The sequence below is a fragment of the Petaurus breviceps genome, unplaced genomic scaffold, assembly GCF_028583685.1.
Source record: "Petaurus breviceps papuanus isolate PSGF00001 unplaced genomic scaffold, PetGlider_PUasm1.0 80, whole genome shotgun sequence".
In the NCBI taxonomy this organism is placed as follows: Eukaryota; Metazoa; Chordata; class Mammalia; order Diprotodontia; family Petauridae; genus Petaurus; species Petaurus breviceps.
Window position 1 is genome coordinate 19232985 of NW_027186540.1, and position 25158 is coordinate 19258142.

General features: G+C 35.1%; 1 protein-coding gene and 1 pseudogene across 1 annotated transcript in view; one reads left to right on the plus strand and one right to left on the minus strand.

The window, feature by feature from the left end:
* LOC138176033 (membrane-associated guanylate kinase, WW and PDZ domain-containing protein 2-like) overlaps nt 1-25158 on the plus strand; it is a 1726709-nt gene that overhangs the window by 1016737 nt on the left and 684814 nt on the right. The gene's annotated exons all lie outside the window — the stretch shown is intronic.
* On the minus strand, nt 200-915 carry LOC138175960 (E3 ubiquitin-protein ligase RNF126 pseudogene; annotated as a pseudogene).

Here is a 25158-nt window from a genome sequence, read left to right on the forward strand (position 1 = left end):
TGTGCTAAATGTTTTACAAATATTATCGTATTGCTCTCTATGATAACCCTGGGAGGTAGGTGCTATTATTGTCCTCATTTAACAGATGGGGAAACTGAGGCATATGTTAAGTAACTTGCCCAGGGTCATACACCCAGTAAATGTCTGAGACTGGATTTCAACTCAGGTCTTCTAATCTCCAGAACCAGCACTCTATCCACTATGCACTTAGATGCCTAGAAAAATTTATTGCTTTCAGTCCCCGAGAATATAAAGCAGTATTCCATCCATTGAAAACTTTTTTACATACTTGGCAGGTATCATGATGTTACAGTCAGGGGACTAAGCACCTGTCATGAAATAAATGATCGCAGGGTAATTGCCAGACATTCTCACCCACCTTATAGTCATCTTTGAATACAAAACATTATAAACCTGAACCTACATGACTTTCTGTGATTTCTATGGTGAAAAGAGTTTATATCTTCTTTTTACCTTGGGGTTCCAGAATAGAGAGGGTAGTAGGACTGGTGTTTTCAAACTGAATAAGGCGCTGTGTAATCATTTCATCCAAACCATTAAGACTCCACCTCTAACTGATTATTTTTAATGCAGTTCCCACACACCAAAAAGGTAACCCCAGATTTGGTATCACTGTAGATGTGAAAATTCCATTGACCAACTACTGAATGGTGCCTTCTAACACTGGGATCCTCTCATGCCTGCCGGATGGTGGGATGGGGGCCATAGTAATAGTTTCTCTACATCCTCTTCTCAGAATCCCTGGACCTCAGACTGAACCCCAGAGTCAATTGGGGGAAATTCAAAGCTATTATCAAAAACCCAAATGGCAGAATGATCGTGGGCTTGTGGCAAGAAGCATAAATGCTGATCCACATTCTAAAACAATTGTCTGCTCTGATCCTTGGGAACCATGGGGTCTGCTGGGACCAGCTCATACTGTTTCTCAAGCAGTGATTATTAAATTTTCAGAGTGAGAATTTGCACCTGAGAAATTGGCAAATGCTACAAACTAGGGCTTGATTTATTATTTCATTGTCTATACTTAAAGAAAGTGATAAGGAAATGTTTAAAGTGCCCATTAAATTTAAAAGTATATTGGGTGTACTTCCCCCTACCACACCCCCAGAGTCAGTTATTAAATATTTAATGGCATAACTCTTCTTGGGAGCCATAGAAGAGTTGGAACTATTTGCAGGATTTCTAGTCTCTTGACAAAGCTCATCAATAAAATCATTCCATTTAGGCATATATAATCCAAGAGCAGGGAAAGAGGAATTTCATCTGAATGGCAACAGCATTTCTTTCCCTTCTCCTTCTCCTTATCCTCTTCCCCCAACTCTTGTCTATATCCTCTACTAAATCTGCCAAGCCACAAGGAATCCTTTGCCATGACACCAAACATGCTTGGGGCTTTTTGTATATCTCTTGATGCTGCATGGATACCATTGGAACAGGAAAGTCATCATTTGGTTATTACTTTCTGCTAAGTGACTGCTCTATCTATTTTTCTGGTCTCACATTTTTCTGATGACATCCTATTTGTTTCATATATACATATATATATATATTTTTTTTTTCCTGCTCACATTTACTTTGTACCACTCCATTGCCCTTTGGGTGATCCTCAGACTTATTTCTTTGAAAAATTATTCATCTTTGACTCACATTCATATAGTGCCACGAAAAGAACATTTATGAAAAAGTGGGACTGTGTTTCAGAGAGTAGCAGGAGTCATTAAGAGGGTGATACATTTCCTTTTCCAAGGAAAAGGCCTGATGGGCCAGCTCCCTGGTTGTCCTTGTATATCACAGACTAAATAATGGGAGCTGGACCTAAGGAACATCAAATATAACCCCCAAAAGAGAATGTTTTAATACATGGGAAATGACTCATTACTGATGTGGGAGTCAATCCTGAATTAGCTGTCTGAGTGTAGATGGAACACCAAATTGTTACAGCAAAGATCAAAATTGATGAAACTAAAACTCACAAAAATGAGAAAAACTTATGGCATGAAATTAAAACACTCTGACCTAAACTATATAAAACTAGATGTTAAATTGTATTTCTAAAAATGCAACTTTATATGAGTTGATGCCTTGAACTTAATTTAAAATTAATTCAGTTTAAACATTCATGTTCCTCACATACAAAACCAAAACAATGCAAAAATATTAAATGTTGTTTCCTTTGAGGTTTTTTTTCTGTTTGTTTTGGGTGTTTTTTGGTGTCCTAACTTTTTTTTGGCAGATTAGTGATATTATATAACTAAGAGATTCCTTGCTCTACTCTAAACTATTTGGATAAAATTGAGGATATTCTTGAACATATTCAGCGATACAGACTTCACAACCATTCACAATACACAATACTTTCTAATGTTTGACCACCCTCATAAACATGAAGTTTCTCCTTGGAGCAACTAGGATCCTGGAGCCAGAAAAGCTTATCTTCCTGAATTCAAATTGGACCTCAGATATTTACTAGTTGGGTGACCCTGGACAAGTCACTTAACCCTGTTTGCCTTAGTTTCCTCATCTGTAAAATGGTCTGGAGAGGGAAATGCAAACCACTCCAGCATCCTTGCCAAGAAAATCCCAAATGGGGTCATGAAGAAGCAGGCAGGATTGAACAACATTTGATCATTCTCATAGTCAAAAATTTCACCTTCCTACCCCTTATTTGTTCTGCTTTAATTTAAACCCAACATAGACTTAAACATTTATTTTAATGAAATTAATTTCCATTTGTTTAATTTTTCTGTAGGTGTGTGTATATGTGTGTAGAGCAAAAGTGATTAGCATCTTCCTTGTGAAACTGTAATTTTTGTATTTTTTTCCTATTTTAAACAGTTCTTTTAAAATTTCTTTGAATTTCCCATCCCTTTAATTCTTTAATCTCTGTTTTTTCAAATTGTATCAATATTCTTCTTCATGATGTTTAAAAATTTTAAAAAAAACATGCTTCCAACATGTCTATACTTTCCTTTCTACACTGTGGTAAAAAAGAATGCAGTAGGAATTCTGGGAAGGGAGAGATTGAAAGAAAAGAAAGAAAAGAAACTTATAATTATTTTATGGAATGGAACATGGTGGTCAGGTACTTTCTTTTATAGATGAGGAAACTGATGCACAGAATGTTTAAGTGACTTATCCAATGTGTCCTAGCTTTTCTACAGTAGAAAAGTGAACAGTTAAACTGAGATCCCCTAATTCCAAATCAAGTGTTCTTTCTACTGTGCCACAATCTTTACTCTGTCCTGATCAGTGCTGTTGACTAAATTTTGCAATTTCTGACTATATATCTATATCTTTATCCACATATATGTGTGTGTATGTATGTGTGTGCATACATACATTCAAGGATGTACACACATATGTATATTAGCCTACATGTATTTTCATGTGTAGATGTTTGTTTTGGTGAACCATGACCCATAAATATATTTTAATCCTTCCAGTCTTTCTCTGTTTTGTCTTTGTGCACCTAAACTGAATATTTTCCCATTCAATTACATTTCTGTTTAATGTAACTATTTCCCAGTTAATTGAAATAATTTTGAATTTTGTGTCTTCCAGTATTTTATTTCTCCCTCATTTACCATAATATTGGCAAAATTGATAAGCCAAATCTGTGTTTTATTTACCAAGTCATCAATGACTATTTGGACTTTGATTAGGTGTCCACCAAAATTCCTTCCAACTCTCAGATTTTGTGATACTAAATACAGCATGCTCTGGGAACAATAAAAGCTCTTGGATGCAAGAACATCCATAGAAAATTATAAAAGTAGCTGCAAAATATATCATACTCTTCCTGACTTCATAGGTCTCATAATCTTGCTGAGAAAGGAAATATGCCTATTAAAAGATATAGGAAAATAGAAAGCAAGTGTCCAAAGAATGCATATTATAGAAATGAGAAGGATATCCCTCCTGGTCAGAGGAAACAGTGTATTATTTGGCTCATGTCATAAAGCATCCTATCTCAAGGTTTTAACCTCCTAAGTTTGACCTCCTAGGTTTCAATGGATATAGATTTAAAAAATATTTCAATATAATTGGACTATTTTGTAATCTTTTGCATCTTATTTTATGCATTTAAAACATCATTCTAAGAAAGGGTCTATAGACTTCACCAGATTCACACAAAAAAAGTTTAAGAATTGTTGCCCTAGAACACTACTTGATAAAAATCTTCCAGTATAGATAGCTATTACCAGTAACTTTCAGAACCACTTTGCTAGATTTACCCCATCAGAGTCTTATGTCCAAATCTATATCCTCTTCCTTTGTTGCTAAAGATTTCCCTTGATACTGAATCAGGAGTCTTCTTAAAATTACATTTTTAGATTAGATCACATTTTTCTTACTTAAATTGCTATAGATTGCATGTATCACTTTTATTTTGTTTGTTGGGCTGTGAATGTGCTATAAAAAAATGAAATTTTTGGGAAATAATTTTGCTTCACAAGAATATACTGTTTCCTACTATCTTAGGCACTTCTAAATATGTAATTGATTGAGGATTTTTCCAGTATTTTCCTGGATTTAAGACTTGATTGTAAATTAACCATTTAATCAATAAATAGTTCCTACTCCAATAAAGCTCACATTTACTTCAAGACTTTTGCCAACAAAAAGAACATAAGAAAAGACATATCTCTATAAACAGAGTTTTTAGTGCTGCTCATTTCCCTGAAATATGCCTACAGATAATTTTTGTGATTAAAAATATTTTTTTCTTAAGGATTAAAAGTAGATAACTTAAATGGAACTTGGAAGTTTTGCTCTGTTTTATTTTTTTGCCATATTTGAATTGAAGGCATATTTTATTAGCAAATCAGATACTTTACTTCCATTGCTAGCTAGTTATGGTAACTTGAGGTAGATCAATAAATAGGCAGATTAGGAAAGTCTAATGAACTTAGTAAGGGAAATAACCAAAGTCTTGTCTCATCTTTGTCATATCACTGAAGTTTCCCAGTGAGAAGGGATAAAGTCTTGGTTAACCATGGATATATACAAAGACAAAGGAGAATTGCAATTACTCATCTCAGTTTCTTATACCCTGTTGTGTAACATTCTCCTTTGATCTCATCTGGATACCCCTATGTGTCCAAACACCATTTGCTTTTTAATTTGCAGTCCCTATCCCAGCTTTCAGAACTTTTGGGAAAAGCAGCTGTTTCCCTTAAGAGTTCACATAAGCATTAACCTAGCTCAACCTTGGGAAATACTTGAAGACCCCAAAATCAGTATTCCCTTGAAATAGCACAGTTCTGCAAGAGATGGTTAAATAGGTGTGGGTGATACATAGGTTCTGTTGTTCCAAATCCCTGCCTGCCTTTTTTTTTAAACCACCAGCTGTACTATTGAAGAAAACAGCTTGGTTCAGTGGGTGAAACACAGGCCTGGGATTCAAATACTGAGAGTTAAAATCTGATTTCTACTTAGTTGTCTTAATAAAAAGTTTGTAAAAGTCCTCAGGAAGTTTCCCTGGAAAACCTCAGTTTGCTGACATTTGTAACATACTGATAATCATATTAAACCATTCCTAGTCACTGTGTATAATAAATATTCAAAAAATATAACCATTAAAAATAATGGAAAGTACTTTACAAATATAAACTGCTCTATAAACACCATTTCCCAGTTGTCCATAATCCATTTGTATATTATTTGATCTGGCATAATTTGCTATTTCAGATAGCTTTGCATCTTCGTACATTTGGATATCATCCTTATTTGCTGGGTTTTAAATTCCACTACCTCTTCTTTATTGAAATCCAATATTCATTCCAAAGGGCAGTGAATTAAAGTGAAATGTGGACACTAGACAGAAAATTTCATTGTATGGGTAATTTCTGCCTAATTGGTATCAGATTCAGGAGATCTCATGTGATTAAATTACATTCTTGAGGGATTCTGTTGTTTCCCTACACATGGAACCTAAGAAATAACTTATTTAGCTGCATGTCTCTTCAGACAGATATCTGATTAGCTAGTATCCCCCCCTCAGCATCTTGTCCTTTGGTATTTATCTGAAAATATGTGTCTCATATTATTTACAAAGTGGAGGAACAGTCTACTGGAACTTCAGATACCTAACAAGTTGACAAATCGAGCTGATTTTGCTTCAAAGCAGTAGGCATGAAGAGGAATCTGACATTTGGTTATGGATATATGTGAAGAGAACATATATGATCTCAACTACCTAACAATAAAGTCATGGAATTCATGCTTCCTGTTTTCCTATGATAGTAATTAAAAAAAATTTAAAGCCACTTTAACTAAATTGATGAAAGAGAACATGTTATGATTGAAAGAGTTCTAGAGGAACCATTAAGTCTATTTAAAACATTGTCTGATCATTGGATCAAAGCATCATAGATTTTAAAATGGAAGAGATCATCTTTGTTGTACCAATTCAGGCTTGGTGTGATTTATCTTTTAGAATATCCTTCCTGTGATGAAGAAGGATCTTTAATTGCATACTTTGCCCTTTGTAATAGAATATATTGTTATATATTTGTTTCCCATTGTTCCCTATGTTTCTCATGACTAGGAATATATAGGTGCTTAAGAAATTAATTTTTTGCAGCAATAAGCATTTTGGAATCATTTAAAGGGTGATGGAACGATGGATGACAGGCATGTTAAGTAGGATACCACAGGATATTGATTATGATTCTGTATGTGAGAAATGGTGCAAAAGATACCTAAAAAAAATAACATGAAAAGGAGTTGGAGCAGCTATAAATCCAGGATGAGGAACAGTGAATGGGAAGGATTATTACATTTATATCCCAAAACACACAGGCACATGTGAGTTTCATATATGTATATACATGTATATATGGTTGCATATACCCATATGTGTATGTGTGTTATGTGTACATATGCATATACATATATATGGAATCTATGTGTGGTGCATCTTACATGTATAATATATTACATATATTAAGTTTTAAGAGCTTAAACTTGCTCTGACTTGAAAAAATTTTATTTTTTATGTTTGGCCTCCACCATTTGGATCGTCTCTTCCAAGGAAGGAAATATGAAAAGACTTGGATATAAATTGTAAAAAATATTAAGAATGAAAGTACTGTGTTTTTAATTGGTAGAGGAAAGTCCCCACAGTGATGAAATCACAGATTTATCAAAATTTCAAAGTATCAAGCTACTTAACGGGATCTATAAAATAGCCACCATAACTTATTAAGGATGGATATACATATATATATATATATATACATACAGTAGAATATCTTGCTAATTCAGAAATATCTTTCTTCCAACTGTTTTTCTTTTTTTATCAAATAATCTTGTCTCAAAAGCAAAAAGCAACCCAAATATCTGTACTATCAAGCAAGCTTTTATATTTCACCTAGGAGCACTAAGACAAAAACAAACTGTTTTGCTATATATGACACAAAAATGTTTTATTTGTCCAGGAAAGAACTTCTTTTTGCCAATGATATAATGACAAACAGGATGTTAACTCTCTCTTGGTCCTGATTTACGCCATGTTTAGGCATATCACAGCAATGCCTTTTGTCAGAATGATGACATTTAGTATACAAGTAAAGCCTAACAAAAGCTTGGTAATAATATCCTATATATACTTCTGTGAGCCTCTTTGGTGTCAAATCAGGTATGACTTTAAGCCAAATAAGTACCTGGGATAAGCTTTTAAGCCCTTCAGAGGAAAGCCACTACAGAAATCTAACAAATACAAATAAGGTTATATCTTGGGATAACATATTTCTTCAGGTGTCAGAAACACCTAAAATGATCAATTGGCTGTACATTTAGACAGACTGATTCAGTGACTTTTTTTCTTTATCGCTTATCTTATGTGCTTACATTTTCACAGTGTTTTGAACTGTCTTTGTGATGCAAAAACATTGATTAGCCCATATTCTGAGGGGTCCAAGGAATGGAGAAGGTAAGGTGAGATGAAGAAGTAGAAATAGTCAAGCCATGTTTATGGCATTATATAGACCAAACTTGGTTGTTTGATTAAACTTTCCATTGCTTTATCATTATGAAGATACAGCCTAATTTCAGTGTATTTTAGAAGACCAACCAAACATAGCTATATTTACCTTTAATACTTTGTACCATTCAGAGGTTGCAGGAATTCTGTTCATATTTGGATTTTTTCTAAGGCAAAATTCAAAGTATATCCTTTAGACTGAAAAAAGGAATTACCAGCTGAAAGAAAGGATCATCTGACTACAAATTAACCTTTTGAAAGAGACTAGTCATTTAAATAATAACAATATAATATTATGTAATATATAATAGTATTATATAATTTATAATTTTCTTATTGATTTCTTATATATTCTAGTATATGATATAATATATAACACATTTACATTGTTTTTACTATTTATAAAGTCCTTTTTTCATAATAAATCTTTGAAATAGGGGGTTTCATTATTCTCTTTTGCAGATTAGGGACATTTGCCCAGAGAGGTTGTGACTTTTACCCATAATCCTACTGCTTTGAAGTGTTAGAATTGTGATTACTGCCTAAATCTCCTTTCTCTTAAGACCTTGTATCTTTCCATGAGACCACTTGTCTTCATTCTGTTCCATCAGTCTGGATAAAGTGATGAATGAAGTTTTCATTGTAACATGAAAGTTAATGAGTAGAGGGAAAAGATTGCCATATTGAGGTTCTCATAATAATTGTATCTTCTAAGTTATGTGATATATATATGTCTCTTTCCCAAATTTCTGGACTGAATTTTCACAACTCCCCATGCTATTATAACTTTACAAATAGTTGCCCCCTCCCCATAGAGATAAGAAGAGCTTAAAATTATCTACAACACAATAACCAAACAAAGATAAAGTTTTAATAGTATCCCATTAAAAAAACTTACTGAATACACTCCATAAATTATTAGGATATACTTTTTAAAAGCTACCATTGCATGACTATGGTTTGAAAAGTTGCTATGTCAACACTAATGCATTGCTAGTGGAGTTGTGAACTCATCCAGCCTTTCTGGAGAGCAATCTGGAATTATGCCCAAAGGGCTATAAATACTTTCATATCCTTTGACCCAGCAATACCACTCCTAGGGTTATATCCCAGATCATAGAAGTGGGAGGAAGACCCATATGTACAAAAATGTTTATAGCGGCTCTTTTTGTGGTGGCAAAAAAATTGGAAATTAAGGGGGTGCCCATCCATTGGGGAATGGCTGAACAAGTTGTGGTATATGCATGTTATGGAATACTATTGTGCTATAAGAAACAAGGAGCAGACGGTCTTCATATTTACCTGGAGAGGCTTATACAAACTGATGCTGAGTGAGAAGAGTAGAACCAGGAGAAATTTGTACACAATTACAGACACAACGTATGTGTGATGACCAACTTTGATAGACTGGACTCTTCTCAGCAATGCAGTGATATTAGTCAATCCCAAAAGACTCATGATGGAGAGAAAAATGTGCATCCAGAGAAAGAACTAGAAAGAACTGAGTTTATATCCAGGTGGGAGCAAAATACCTGATCTTTTTCCTCTCTTGTTTGGTTTTATGTCCTCTTTACCATTTTTCATTCCATCTGATACAATCGGTCTTTATAACCTGACTAATATATAATGTGAAAGTATTTACAGATCCTATACTTGACTATATGCTGCCATGGCGGGGAGGGGAGAGGGGGACAAAATGTGAAACTCAAGGAATTGTGGAATTGAATCCTGTAAACTAAAAGGAAACAAACAAATTAATTAAAAAATAAAGTTAAAAATAATAATAATAAATCATTAAGAAAGTGAAAAAAAGTTGCTATGTCAAAGTTATTTACCTTCTGCTGAATAATTGTCCTTTGAATTCAATTTGGCAAAGATTTATTAACCATTACTATGTATAAGGCATTATGTTAGGCTATGAGGAAATAAATTTTTTTTAAATGTCCCTTCCTTCAAGCAGTTTAAATTCTACTGAACAATTTTTTAAATACAGTATAACCTGATGAAGGTGAGAGCACCAGCCACTCAGAAGATCACAAAAGTTATCACCGCTGTAGGATAAACCGTGAAGGAAACTAGAGATTCTAACATACCAACATAAGGAGAGAACACACTCCAGGAATAGGGCAGGGCCCCAGTGCTAAGGAGGCAGGAGGTAGAATGCTATTTTTGGAGAGAAGCAAATATATATATTATATATATATTTAACTGAAATATAGAATTCTTGATGGGGAGTGATTTGAAATAAATATGGAAATTCTGGCTGGGGCCAAATTGGAAAAGACTTTAAATAATTATGGTGATGAGTTTTCATTTTTCTTTAGAAGCTAGGGGACATTGTTGTTCAAAGGCATAACATAGTCAAACCTGAACTTTAGGAAGTTAATTCTGATAGATATGGGAAGGATAGGTTAGAGAAATGAGATCCTGAAAACAGGGAAGCAATTGTAATAATCTTGCTGAGAGGTTATAAAGATCTAAACTGGAGTGATGTCTGTGTGAATGGAGAGAAGAAAGATGTGATGTGCTCAAAAGGTAGAATAAACAAGACTTGGCCGTTGGTGGGATGCTACTGGGGTAAGAATGAGAATCATGGAGAATTACTCTGAAGTTGTTAACCAGTGGGACTAAAAGAATAGTAGGTTGTATCCTCCAGTAAAATAGATAATTATAGAGAAGGGATGAGTTCAGCTGGGAACATAATGAATTCTATTATGGACATACTGTATTTGAGATGTCTATAGGGCATCCTAACGGTGGGAACCAACAAGTGTCTGGCACTCTGGGATTGCAGCTCAGTAGAGAGATTAAGACTAGATAAATATGGATTTTTAAAAATTCATTTGCTTATTTTTAGTTTTCAGTATTCATTTCCATAAGATTTGAGTTCTAAATTTTCTCCACTCTCCCCCCCCCAATATGGCATGCAATCTGATATAGGCTATACATATATTAAACATAGTAAGTATCGATGTAAGAGTAAAATGAATAGAAATGACAAATGAACCCACGATAGTTGATAAGATCTCTAAGAAAAAGAAAAGAAAAAAGTATGGGGAAATGAGGACAAGATAGAGGCAAAGAGAAAGAGTATTGAGGTCAGAGCCTTGGAGGACACTCAAGGTTGGAATATAGATAATGCTTCATTAAAGGAGTCCAAGAAGGACTGGTGAGTTAGGAATGAGAAGAATCAAAAAAGAGTAGAGTCAGGAAGTCACCAAATCTGAGGAAGGAAGGTAGAGATGAGGTATTTCTGAAAATGGCATCAGCACTAAGACTGTTATTTCCAGGATAATACTAAAGTTGGATTAAAAAAGACACAATTTAGATATGTTTTCTGTGCAATTCTGAAAGTTTCAATATTGGTAAAAACAAAAATCTTGATGATTTATTTTGTCAGAATGTCTGTACCAACATAAGATAAAATAAATATTTTAAAACAAGTTAAGATGGACTTAAAGTCAATGTAACATTGATCCCATTTAAAATGTATTCAGTCCATTGCAGTGCTCAGATTTGCAGTGATCTATGTATGCCTGCTAGCTTTGTTTTCAGTTTTATGATTAATTTGTTATCTTGGCCATGTTATTTGTAGTGTCTTCAAAGTTGCCAAACCTCTTTTCAGGGCAATCCCTACTGATATGCTTAACAGAATCAACTTACTGACTGTCTGCAACAGACAACCCCAACAAAATCTATGTTATATTTCATTAATGAAAGGTGTCTTAGTGATAGAAACAAAACCTTAAACTAACATATGGAAGGATCAAGACCTGGTGGTATTAATCTCTCCTCCCTCTTTCTCCATTCCTACCTCCTTCCCTATCTCTTGCACTCTCTCTCCCTTTCCCTCACTCTCTCTCTTTCCCCCCTCCCTTTGTTCCTTCCCTTCTTTCCTAACTTACCTTCTCTTTCCCTCCATCTATATTATTTCTTTGTCTCAACACCACCATTTCTCCCTCTCTTCCTCAAACTCTGTGTTCAGTGATTTTCTTCAATTCTTGTTTGATATCCCTGGTTTCCTAAACTCATAATTGTATAATCATTGATGCTTTGCCTCATAAACCTAATGGTCACATGCTTGAGGAGGTTTAACTAATTATCACAGTGGCCTGTCTTACTGAGGGTGCAGACCACACAATGCTACCATTGAGCCTTGAACTAAGTCCTTTATGGACTCTGGGCAATAGTTCTCTCCAAATAAATTTTCTCCTCAGCTGGTAATTGTTTTGCAATCATCTGTGGGCCTCACTTCCATCACATTAGGAAACTAGTTCACTGCAATCTCCATCATCTTTCCAGGGTGTCTCACCAGGATGCTAAGGTTTTAATAGAGACCTTGATAACATTCTTGTTGAATTATATAATTGTATATATTGCAAATATTTTCTAGCAACTGTATTTTATGTGAAAGTGGATTCAACAAAATTATCTCTAGGCTTTTCATTCCTGCACAAAATGAGAAGAAAGGGAAAAGAAAGAAGGTATGATTTGATGTAAATATGAACAAAATACCCAACACCTAAGTGCCTAAGAAAGAGAAAAGTAAAGCTACAAAATAAGAACAGCTAGCAGAAAAAAAGGAAACTATGGATCTGAGAATTGCATTTGGGGGCAGGGTAGAATCAGGAAAAACAAATGCATGCACTACAACATTAGCCCAATAAAGCTCTCTCTAAATGCTCCCTCAGTGTAACTTTGCTGCCATTACTCTTCAAGACATTATCTCCTGGAGATTTGAACATGTATTTGTTCATGATTATCAGATCCAGCTGACAGTGAAAGCATTCTGAACATACATATTTTACGGCACCAAATGACATATAGGAAAATTTTGCCCATTTCATAAAAATACTGAAATATGATTTCAAAGTTTGGGAGCACTTAAAATGAACTTAGCTACCAGTTTATAAATAACACTGACACCTTTTAATCATTTATTTTTCATTGCTGTAGATTCTGATGAGATGCTTGTGATTCTTTTCTACTGTTTGGATTAGCCAAACTGCTAAAAAAAAAAAAGTCACATGAGAGGCAAAGAAAATTCTGAGAGCTTTTGTGTGGTTATTGTTGCTAAGGCAACCACTTCCTTTTCATTTCAGTGTATGGGACATCTGTGTCACTTTGAGTCTGGCTTTCAGAAAGACAACTTCACAGCAGGCTGTGAAGGGTGATGAGTAGCAGTGAGAGAGGAAGGAGGAGAATTAATGAAACGAGGAATTAGTGCAAATTTCACTTGATTTATATAAGGTGCTTCTTAAAGATATTTATAAGTAATTTGTTATTCTTCTTTATTTGAGTCAGATTTATGCAGTGCTTAAGTATGTATGTGTGGAAATGAAATTCTTAGGAACTTAGACTGCTCATTATCTTGCCTGAAAATTTTGCTTCAATTTCTAGTTCATTCATTTAACAAATACATATTTACTAACCTAGTAAACTATGTATTTGGGGAAAAGAGAGACGGAATAAAGATCCCAGTCCCGATTACACATATAAGATACATTTATAGTGTTTGCCATCACCCAGAAAGAGAATAATTTAACCTGTACTATATTACCTCCAGAATTCACACCTGAACACTTTTCCAATGATCTCATTCATTCCCGTGGTCTATCCTTAACTGTTTCAAACATGTCAAGTCAAGAAGAATTTTATAAGCATCTATTATGTACCAGGCACTGTGCTAATCTCTGAGAAAGGCAAAAAACAATTCTTGTTCTCAAGGCACTAATAATTTTAATGGAGGAATGTCAAAACGTCAAGACCTAGCTGAGGTCTTCTCTTTCTTGAAGCCTCCCCTTCTGTTCACTAATGCATTTACATCATCCTCATTTGTTTTATTGAGGCAGCTAGTTGATGCAGTGGAGAGTGCCAGGCCTGAAGTCAGGAAGATTCATCTTCATGAGTTTACATCTGGCCTCAGACACTTAATAAATGTGTGACCCTGAGAAAGTCATTTAACCCTGTTTTCCTCAGTTCCTCATTTAAAAAAAATTAGCTGGAAAAGGAAATGGCAAACCATGCCTGCATCTTTGCAAAGAAAACCCCAACTGGAGACATAAAGAATTGGATAAGACTGAAATGACTAACAAAATTTCTTTTATATTGATTTTCATATTTGTCATTTTCCATATTCCACCATAAATACTTTAAAGAGCTGGGACTGTGTCTTAGGCATATTTGGATTCTTATTTTATAAGACAGGCACTTAAGTAGACACTTCTGAGTATTACTTGAGCTTAGTGATATCACCTGTCACTTTTACATCTCTAATACTGACTTCAAGCCTACATGTCAGTCCTACATTTCTACCTTGCTGATAGACATCTCCATCTGGGTTTCTGCCTTTATCTGAAATCCCAACTCCTCCCCCCCAAAAAAAAATTGAACAGACTTATTGAAGTGCATCCCAGTATCATGTAAAGTTCAATGTGCTAAGTTAAGAGACCTGAGTGCCACCTGGCTCTGTCTTTAGCAGCATAACCTTGGATAAGTCATTTATCCTTGAATCATATTGATCAATAAGTCTGGGTGAGTCATATGATCATCCATGGTTCCTTCCAGATCTCGGTTTTGGAAATCTATTCTAATTGCTAAATGAGTGATCCAGACAACCAATCCTATGGAAAAAGAGTATGGAATTTGTCGTTAGAGGCTCTGATTTAAAATTCTGTCTCTTTCTCTAACTAGCTATAAGAAATTTTTTCCAATTATTTTTCCTCTTTGAGCATCAATTTTCTCATCTAAAAATGAATGGTTTGAACTAGATAACCTTAAAAGTAATTTCCAGTTGTGAATCCTAGGATCATATAAATTCAGAAGCAAGATAGAAAACTGCAAGCAGTGGTGGTCATGCAAAAATATTTCACAAAAAAGGTCTGATCTGTCTTGAAAAATCATTGACTTTTAGATTGGGAGTAGAAGATAATAGTGAGGAGTCAGGTTCAGTGTTGTAGATGCTAAAAAAGGAATGAGGAACAAGCCACACCCAAGCACGTTCCAAAGACAATGTCTAGAACAATCTTGCTGGAATCTCTTCTCCTCCTGCTCCTTTCTCTGTGCATTTACTATAGTAGTTCTCCCCATTACAACATGCCCATTCAGAGTCAGGCAGGAGAGATCTGACATGCCCTGTCCATGTCTACTTCCTTTGTAGCCATGAGTACTAATCCTTCTATCTTTTTTTTTAATGTAAGAGATTTCCAAACCACCTACTGACAAAAGCCCCTGCTGCTACAATTTCAGTAAAATAATATTGACAGAAACAATTTAGGCAAAATAGAAGCTATTTTGTCAATTTCATCCTTAGAATGCATCAGCATCATGCACCTGAAGGTGATGCCTTCTATGCTTGCTTTGATCTTTATCCAGTATCTCTTTTAGAAAAGTGTGAGATATAATATGACTGGACACTGGACTGGGAGGTGGATAATGTGTGTTCTTGTCTTGGTTCTACCTTTGAGTAGTTACCTTGGGAAAAAAAATCACTTCAACTTTCAGTGTTGGTTCCTTCATCAGGATTATCTTGATGATGAGGGTTATTTTCTAAGCGTACCTATGAAGCAGCTGGTAGTAAAATGGATAGTGTTCTGGGCCTGGAATCAAGAAGACCTGAGTTCAAATTCAGTCTCAGACACTCAGTAACTGTGAGTCCTCAGAGCAAGTCATTTGGTCTTAGTTTGCCTCAGTTTCCTCAACTGTAAGATGAGGAGAGGGCAGGTAGGTGGCATAGTTGATAGAGCACTGGGCTTGGAATCAGGAAGACTCACTTTTGTGAGTTCAAATCCTGCCTCAGACACTGTGTGACCCTGGGAAAGTCATTTTGCCTCAGTTCTTCATTTGGAAAATGAACTGAAGGAGGAAATGTCAACCCACTCCAGTATTTTTGCCAAGAAAATCCTAAATGGAGTCACAAGAATTGGACACAAATAAAAAACAATTGAACAACAAAAACAACAAAACAAAGACAGTGATAGTACCTACCTTTCAAGGTTGTTGTGAGGGTCAAAGTGCTTGGCACAATGTCAGACACATAGTAGGCATGATATAAATGGCCATTCTCTTCCATCCACATCTAAAATAGATGTACTAGTACATTCTCTACCTACCCAATATGGTAGTTGTAAATATCATGAGGTGGTATAAGTGAAAATAAAGCCAGTCCAATGACTCAGTGGAAAGTATATTGGGCCCAGAGCCAGGAAGACCTGAATTCTAATTCAGCCTTAGACACTTATTAGCTTTGTAACCTTGAGAAATTCATTTAACCTCCATTTGCCCTAATCCACAGGAAAAGGAAATGGCAAACCACTCCAATATCTTTGCCAAGAAAACCACACTGGACAGTATGCTCCATAGGGTCATGAAGAGTCAGACATGACTAAATGAATCAAAAACAAATAAGTAAAAAACTAAGGATTTTAAAATTAGGGAATACTCTATACAGGAGGCATTATTATTGAATATACAGGAAACCTTTTGGAACAATAACTCAGAGATTGTAATAGAGAATAAAGGAAGTTTAATGGCTATCACTAGGCTTCCATGAAAAAACATCGGTGTTAACATTACTAATATTTTAATATGCATTGATGCTTCCCAAAACATGTCGTGTTGTTATATGTATTAAATGCACTGAGATATGTGCCCACCTGGTAATAGTGAGTGTGTTGAGGAAAATTCTATGTTAGAAACATAGATAATGGTGACATATGCATTCATGCTCACAGGTAAGGCTCAAAGTACTTTTTGGACAAATACTATAAAATGCTAAGTCTCCTAGTAATTGCCTACTAAAATAATTTATTGGCAGATGCTTTATTGACTTTGTTTGTATAACATAAGGAGACTAAATCTCCTGCTTCTATAATGTTTATAAAGCTTAGCGTGTATTTTGTTTCCATGATCAAACAATAGTATAAATAATGATGTATATTTGAGCCATTTCAAAAAAAACTGGACCTTCTTTTAGTTATAGAAACACAAGCTACATTTTAATTGCATGTATGTACTTCATAATTTATTGGCATTTACAGGGACTTCTTACTGGCATCATCACAATTCTCACACCAATTTCCTCTTTATAAGCTGCTTTGCAGTTGTCAACTCATTATCTTGTAAATATTAGGTTTTTTTTAATTTCAGGTCAAGAAAATGTAAAATAATAAGAATCATCTTATAATGTTAATAACTATAATGATATGTATAGAGTTTGACTCTGACATGTTTGACTTTGTGGTAAATGTTAAACAGTTGATTGTCAGAGACCTAAAGAATTTTGATAGTGGTAGGAAGCTAATAAAAATCTTGAGAACAATACTGGCTTTTTTTTAATGAACATGTGAAAATAACATTTTAGCTATGTCAAAAAGGATGAGTTAATTAATTGAATCCCTTGTTGGTAGCCATTGTTGTCATTCTAATTTTAATGTATTTGGTAGTTCTTAAGGAAGGGGCAGCGACTCTCCAATAATATTAGTGTTTCACTAATTTTTAGTGTTTGCTTTTATTAAATAATGTTACAATGTGGTGCCTACTTCCTTATCTTGTCATATGTCTCCAGGAGGATGTTATGCTGTTTCTTGTGCGCAAGTCATCATTGGTAACATACTGCAAACTATTATGCCCAATTCTATTTTTCACCCACAATTCAGATTCTTCAGATACTGTGCTGTAGACCATGTCTCAAAGCTATATTACATCAGGAAGGGAGTATTGGTCTTATAAAGTTGATTTTTATGTTTTAGGAAGAAGTTTGTTAGGAAGACATTAAAAGCATTTCTCAGTTTCCCATGATCAGTCCAGCCTATGAATTATTTTATTCAATACTGTAGCAATTGTCTAACAACATTATCTCTTCTTTCAATATCTTTAGGATGTATTATTCAATACCCTTAAAATTTTGCCAATTTTATATGGACCAGCTCTATATGTACCTAGGTCAAATAGCTTTTTCACCTCTTTTTAAAAGCCCTTTTTCTTTATTTTTTTATTTTTTTTTTAAAGCAATCGGGGTTAAGTAACTTGCTCAAGGTTACACGGCCAGTTATTTCTGGGTGTGGTGCTGAGCCCAGATTTGATCCCCAGGTCATCCTGACACTGGAGCAGGTGCTCTTACTCACTGAGCCGCCTGGCTGCCCCTAAGCAATTGGGGTTAAGTAACTTGCTCAAGGTTACACGGCCAGGTGTTTCTGGGTGGGTGCTAAGTGTCTGAGCCCAGGATTCGATCCCCAGGTCATCCTGACACTGGAGCCAGTGCTCTTACTCTCTGTGCTACCTGGCTGCCCCTAAAAGACCTATTTCTGCTTCTTCATATAACATGTGAAATACTGAGATATTAGGGACAATACCATGTTTTCTACTGTCATTAATGAAGAAAATAGTTTATTGTAGAAATGTTTATTGCTTTTCATTTTTCATATTTATTGTCCTCTGCCAGTTCCAATTTTAAATTCTCTTGGTATCAATCACCTAGCTTAATTGATATTATTCCTAAGATTTTCCAAAACTTGCTTTTCTTTCATCATATCTTATTGGTTGTTTCAAGGGTATTGCTTATAATCCTCTAATATTTTCCTTCTTTAGATTTGCAATTGAGTTTATATTCTAAATCAGTATTGCCTTTGGCTTTCAAGTATCCCTAATTATTGAGGAGATCAAGTTTTTGCTGAATAAATTAGTGTCTAAGGTCTTTGACCCTCATTATTTCTGGCATCTGCTTCATATCAGTTAGACTTCCAGAGGAAATATTGATAGTCCATGTTGATATCCCTTTGTATATCTGTTTTCAGTCAGTACAAGTTAAGTAGTAGAGCTATTTTAATCATATATCTTCTGTTTTTTAAAATTCTGATTGTACAGATAGCTGATTCTAAAATAATTCTTACATCTATAACTAGTCATTACCATTACTGAACCAATTTGTTTGGTTATATTGTTCAATTTTGACTATATCAACCACCTTCTGACTCTTCTTTTTCATGTGAAGTTTTACTAATCCTTTTCAATTTTCTATCCCATTGGTATTGGAATACATTCTTCCCTACCTAATGTACATGGTGAGTGTTTTTCATATAAAAAAAACTTTTTAGAAAAAAATCATTCTCACTTCTTGAAGACAGTATTCATGAAATATACTTGTAAAGCCACCTTGTGTTATATAAGTACCCAAGCTCTTTCATTTCTTGATCCTGAATCATAGTACTAATATATTTTCAATTCTGCTATCACACATGTCTTGATTGGTATGTTAGGGTATAATTTGAACATGGCTCAAATTTTGTGTTTGCTTATGTCTGATTTTCTCTGTGAGAAATAGAAAGAGAACACAGAAAACTGTAGTGCTTTACAATGATTGAAGAACTGCAATCCTTCTAAAGCACTTCTACAAGAAAACCAGAGGTCTTTTTCAAACTATTATGCCACATTTGTTATATATCTTTTTCTACTAGTAGAAACTATAAGGTTAGGAGGGCTAGTAAACCCCAATCCTTTCCCCCACTTACAACTGTGGTAGAGGCCCCCAGTCCCAAACTTGATGCCCATGGAAGCTACTTTCTCCCAAAGAAACTGGACTTTGTCAACTCAGGCTCTGTGAGAACTGGGGTGTAGAACAAGCAACAACCCAAGACTTTAGACCCCATGATGATTCACTGTAATATATATATATATATGTATGTATTTATACATATATATATTAGTTATTTAACAAGTATAAAACTCTGTTTCCATTTCTATTTAGGTGCCCTTTTTTCATGTGTCACTGATGAGGTTTTGAGTATTGTGTCCCAACCCCATTTCTCCATACAGCCTGTGGATTTTGTGGAGAGTTTCAATATTTAGGAATTGAATATGCATTATTATATATCTGAGTTTATTTTGCCACTATTTGCTCTATCACCTGTCTTTAGACTGAAGTGAATTAACACCAAAGTATATGTTGATTTGGGGGGGAGGATTTTATCAAGTTCTTCATGAAATTTTCCTAATTTCTTATCCCCTGCAGCATATTTTGGCATATGAATATTAAAAGAGACCATCATTTTTGCCTTATGATCACTATGAGCACTACAGGAGGAGGTGAAAATACGGGCATCTTTGGGCACATGATGAAACCAGCTGCCTCTCCTTTATCTGCCTCTCCAAGTTGAACTTGTGAAATATGCTTCTAGTTCTCAGCATTTTCCTTATCTTTTCTATGAGGCTGTCAGTGTTGATAAGATTCTGTTCCTCTAGTAGTATATTTACCCAATTACTTGTTTTCACATTTAGAATACCAGTGTTTAAGTTAATGTTTTTAGACAGTCTAAAACTATTATTCTTGGTATCTTCTGTCTCCTTTTTGCTTCACTCCCACTGCAGAAGTAGAAAGGGACTTCGGGAGACTGAGGGCCATCTTGTATTTTTCTTAAGTTCATGAGTTGTCAAAATATCCAAACAGATTTAGAAGTTCATCAGTTCATGCATTTTCTTCATTGATTTCAATCACAACACATCCATGTCTGCCCAGCTGGTATAACCCTCATCTGTGTCTTCCCAAAATGTCATCATCCTCCACCCCATTTTCATGTCTTGACATAGTTCAATGACCTGAAGGCCATTTGCCTTATAATGAGCCTCCCAGCAGCTAACTAGCCTAGTTTTATGACAGGAGATTAATTCTGTCACCTTTGTAGATTCCATAAGATCTTGTTTTCTGATGTTATAACATTGCATGACCCCACTGCCATTCATGTGCCAAAAAAGTGGTATTTTGTGATGAATATCAATATTTCACGTTTCACTGGTTTGCTATTTCATTAGTAGTACTTTAACTCCACATAGAATTTGCATAATGTATAGTTGATTGGTTGATGTCATAGGTTCTTCAAACAACATTTAGATTAGACAAGGTCATCTCAGTTTTATTTTACTGTGATCAAAAGACCTCTCAGTAGATTCTTTTCAATGATGAAATCAAATTAATTTGATATGAATACTAGGCTAGAAAATGATTTGCTGGGCTTTCATAAAAATAATAACTATGAAACTTCTTATATTTTGCCATATATTATAACTTGAAATTTATGAACATGTGACTATGCATATAAATTGTTTTTTTATAAAATCACCATATTCATAAAGAAGGCAAACCTGACTTTTTCAGTGTGTAGCACCTGGCATGGATGCTGGGTACTGAGAAAGGGTTACTCTGTTATATTGGCCAAGAGTTCTCTTAAATCAGAGTAATGTGAAGATTCTGAGGCTGGTTTTCTGATCAAGCTCAGTCAGCTCTTCAGTCAACAGGATTGTGTGTCACCCATTAAGATTTCAGATTATGTTTATAGCAAAACAGATACAATATGTATCTTGCCCCTATGCTTTTCCTTTTCCAACCAGAGGGGAGCAGGAGAAAGCAACCAGTTACATCCACCCCTCTGAAAGGCTTCACCTCTCTCATATGGAAGACAGATTGGAAGGTGCATAATCTAAAACTACAGCAACATGCAATTCTTTCCCAAACAGCAGACTCCCACTGCTTTCTTTAGCCTGTATTCAAAATGATACTTCAGTCATCAGCCTTTCAAGCACAATAGCTAAAGCTTTTCTGTCAGCTGGCTAGTCCTGCTGTTGTGTTCTTCACTCCTCTCTTCCTGTGCTCTCAAGTCTTCTCCTGTTCCTTCTGAATTGTGTTCTCTATTGAGATAAATCATAGCCTGTGATAATCTTTTCTTTATGAGGTAAAGCTCATAATTCTCTGTCATTTAAAAAGCCAATGGTTTATTTAGTCTTCCTTAGTCATAGGTGTTTGATTTACCACTGTGATATCTTTCCAACCATAAAAATAATCAGATGTAAAAGAGCTGAAGAACCACCAGACTCTGCACCCTCACTTATTTCTCTGCCCTCAAACAAGTGCAGTTAGTCCATTTAGCTGCAGGGCGGTTTGCTTTCTAGGCCTCCTTACTCTTTGTGTGTCTCCCCACATTTTAATGAAAAAAAAAACCCTATTTCTCCATTCTTGGATTTTATCATTTTTTATAAAAGTTATTTTTCCCCTATCCCTCTGAACAATCAAACGGCTCATGTATAAGAGGGGCAGAAGTTTGTATATGTAATTTGGACATTTCTAAAAGTTTTAACCAAGCTTAAAATTAGTCTTCTAAATAATCTGGGTATGATTCATTACAATAGTGCTCAAGCCTGTATTTGGAGTTATTATAGCAATGGCCTTATGCCTGATAAAATGTTCTAGATTTAGGAGCCTCTATGTAATCTTTTTGCACTTCATTTCATTTTCTGTTTTAATAAAGAGTTTTATAGGACAATATGTTTCAAATACAACAAATGTTTGAGGAACTAGGGAAGAAAAGAGATACCTCAAATCCTTAATTATATTTCTTTGTGCATTCATTTCAACAAACATTATTGAGATATTCACTTTTTTTTCAAAATTTTTGAAGTCATTCAACTCATATTTTTTTTAAAACAAGGAAAAGAAGACTCTTATCAGAATGAGGAGATGGAATAGTACATCCACCCCTCAATTGAGATTGGAAAGATGGACTCATGGTCAGACCCAAAAATCATTTATGCTTGGATTTAGAATGTATTTTGAGGATTCTTGTATAATGGGATATCTGATATCATGAACAATTGTGGAAAATAGGAAAGAAAAATAAGATAGAGCTGAGAAGTCACTCATCTTATTCTTCTTGAACTTTGTTCAGCTCCTTCTTAACTTCGTTATGCTGAGAATTCATAGCTCTTAACTTGGAGCCTCCTTATACTTGTCTAAGCAGAGCTGACTCATATTAAACCATACCTATGACAGAAAAGATGGCTATGATATTCCAGTTTCTAAAACTATCCTTTATATTATTGAATGTATATGCAAATCACGTATAGGGTGAAGCTGTCAAAAAAGTTTATTAGATTTTGCTTAAAACGTTATATTCTGAGACATAATAAGATTATTCTAGCTCTGATGTCTTTTAACAGAAAATCTTTTTCAAAAGATCAGGGATAGCAAAATTTTGTCTTGGGGATGATTGTTAGGCAGTCATTTTATGCAAATTAATCAATAAACATTTAGCTGCTTGGTGGGAGGGAGAATAAGAATAACTTAGAAGCTGACTCAGGAAAACTATTGATTGGAATAACTTGATCACAGGGGTCCACAAAATATTCATAATTGATTTGGAAAATACAGTCACACATTCAATTTTCTTGTTCTCCTAAATGTATAATCCCCCCCTTAAAAAAAAAACCCTCCTCTGTGACACAAAGGAGAGGAGAAACAAGGAATTTGGAAGAAAAAAGTGAAACATTTCCCTGAAAAAAATGGTAAGAAAACAATTTCTTGAAGAAGACAAAATACCAATAGGGAATAGACCAGGATTTCCAATACCTTCCTCCCCATGAGATTTTATTTTTATTCTAAAAGAATATAAATTAATAAAATGTTCATTTCCATATATGCTGTAGTACAGAATGAGAGGATTTTACATGAAACTGACGATCTCCATTATGTAGAGTTTGCTTTTCTTTTTTAGAATAGTACACATTCAGTAAGTAGCTTTGAAAGTTACCCCCATGATTTCTTTTGGTCTTCTGTAAAGCCAAGAACGAACAGCTTTCCAGACGACTGCTGTTGTGAACAGCTTCAAGATTCTGATTACATAGTATAGTGAACTCTCTATTCAGTAACAAATTAAGACAAAACATTCATAGAAATCAAAGTTCAACATTCACAATGTTATGGCATAACAACTTATCACTAAAATGGACACATAGTTATCAACAAAGTGGTCACATAGTTTTAAACAAAGTACACTCATTTAGTAACAATCATTTAGTAAGTCCTTAATTCAATCACAAAGTACAAAGGCCAAAGTTCTCCACCCCTAGGTCACATTGTCTTAATTTCCTCAATAAAAAAGTCTTCTTTCTTCTTAATTGGGGAAGTCTTTAACTCAATCATCTAAAGGTAAAGGTCAAAGTTCTCCACCCCTGGGCCACAGTTAATCATGATCTTCTCAGTTTGCTTTAAATACCCAAGGAGAGGTCTTTTCATTTTGACTTGAGGCTAGCTCTCAACTTCCATGGATCCTCTTCCATGATCCCAGATCCTGTCCAAATCTATCCAGCTGTCACCTGAGTTCAAAGGCAGACAGCTCTCAGTTCCTTGTCCAGCTCCTTGTGTACTTCCTGTTCCATATTGAAGCTCACAAGTCCTTCACAGTGTTTCTGTTCCTGATAAGACAAAGCTTAACAAAGCCACAATAACATTCATATACATTGCTGGCACCATCATCAATTCACTATATGCCTGTGAAATCAACACAGACCCACCAAGGTCTGAGAAGTCAACACAAATCATCAGTATAGAAATCAACACAGACCCACAAACAAGGTCCAAGAAATCAGTACAAATCATCAGTAAAGTCCTAGAACCTCCAAAACTCTCCTCCAGCACTTGTGTAAACAAACAACCAAAAAAACCTCCTTCAGGGCTTCCAGTAAGGTCCTAGCGCTTCTGTAGAAAGTATCACAAACAAACATCAACACAGAAAGAACAAACATAGAGTGCTGGAATACCACAAGTTTTCTCCTTCACCACAAGAATTCCCTTCTCAGTTCTCAGTTCTGCTCAATTCTTCTCAGTTCTTCTCAGTTCTGTTCAGTTCTCAGTTCTTCTCAGTTCTCCTTTCTGCCATAGCAAGTTCTGTTCTCAATTCTGTTCTCAATTCATAGCAGTTCTCAGAAGTTCTCAGGATCCCATTAGTTCTCTCTCTCAGCAATTCTAGCTCTCTAGCTTGGGCTTTTCCTTATATTAGCTCCTTATTTCCTTATGTTAGTTCCTCCCTGTTCTTCCCCTTCCTGTTACATCAGCAACTTTCTCCCACTGTGGGATTCACAAGTTCTGGATCTTAATACTTGACACAATTATGAACTTGAAAAAAGTTGCTAAGTACCTGTTTGCTTTCCAACACAAGGGGCACGGAAGATCTTCAAATCCCCATTACCATTACACGTTTCTTTTATTCCCTTCTCCATCTCTTTTTAGGATAAGGATCCAGTCCCTAGCACCTTTCTCCTTCTCCTTTAAAGTAAGGAAGAAAGGAAGGAAGGAAGGAAGGAAGGAAGGAAGGAAGGAAGGAAGGAAG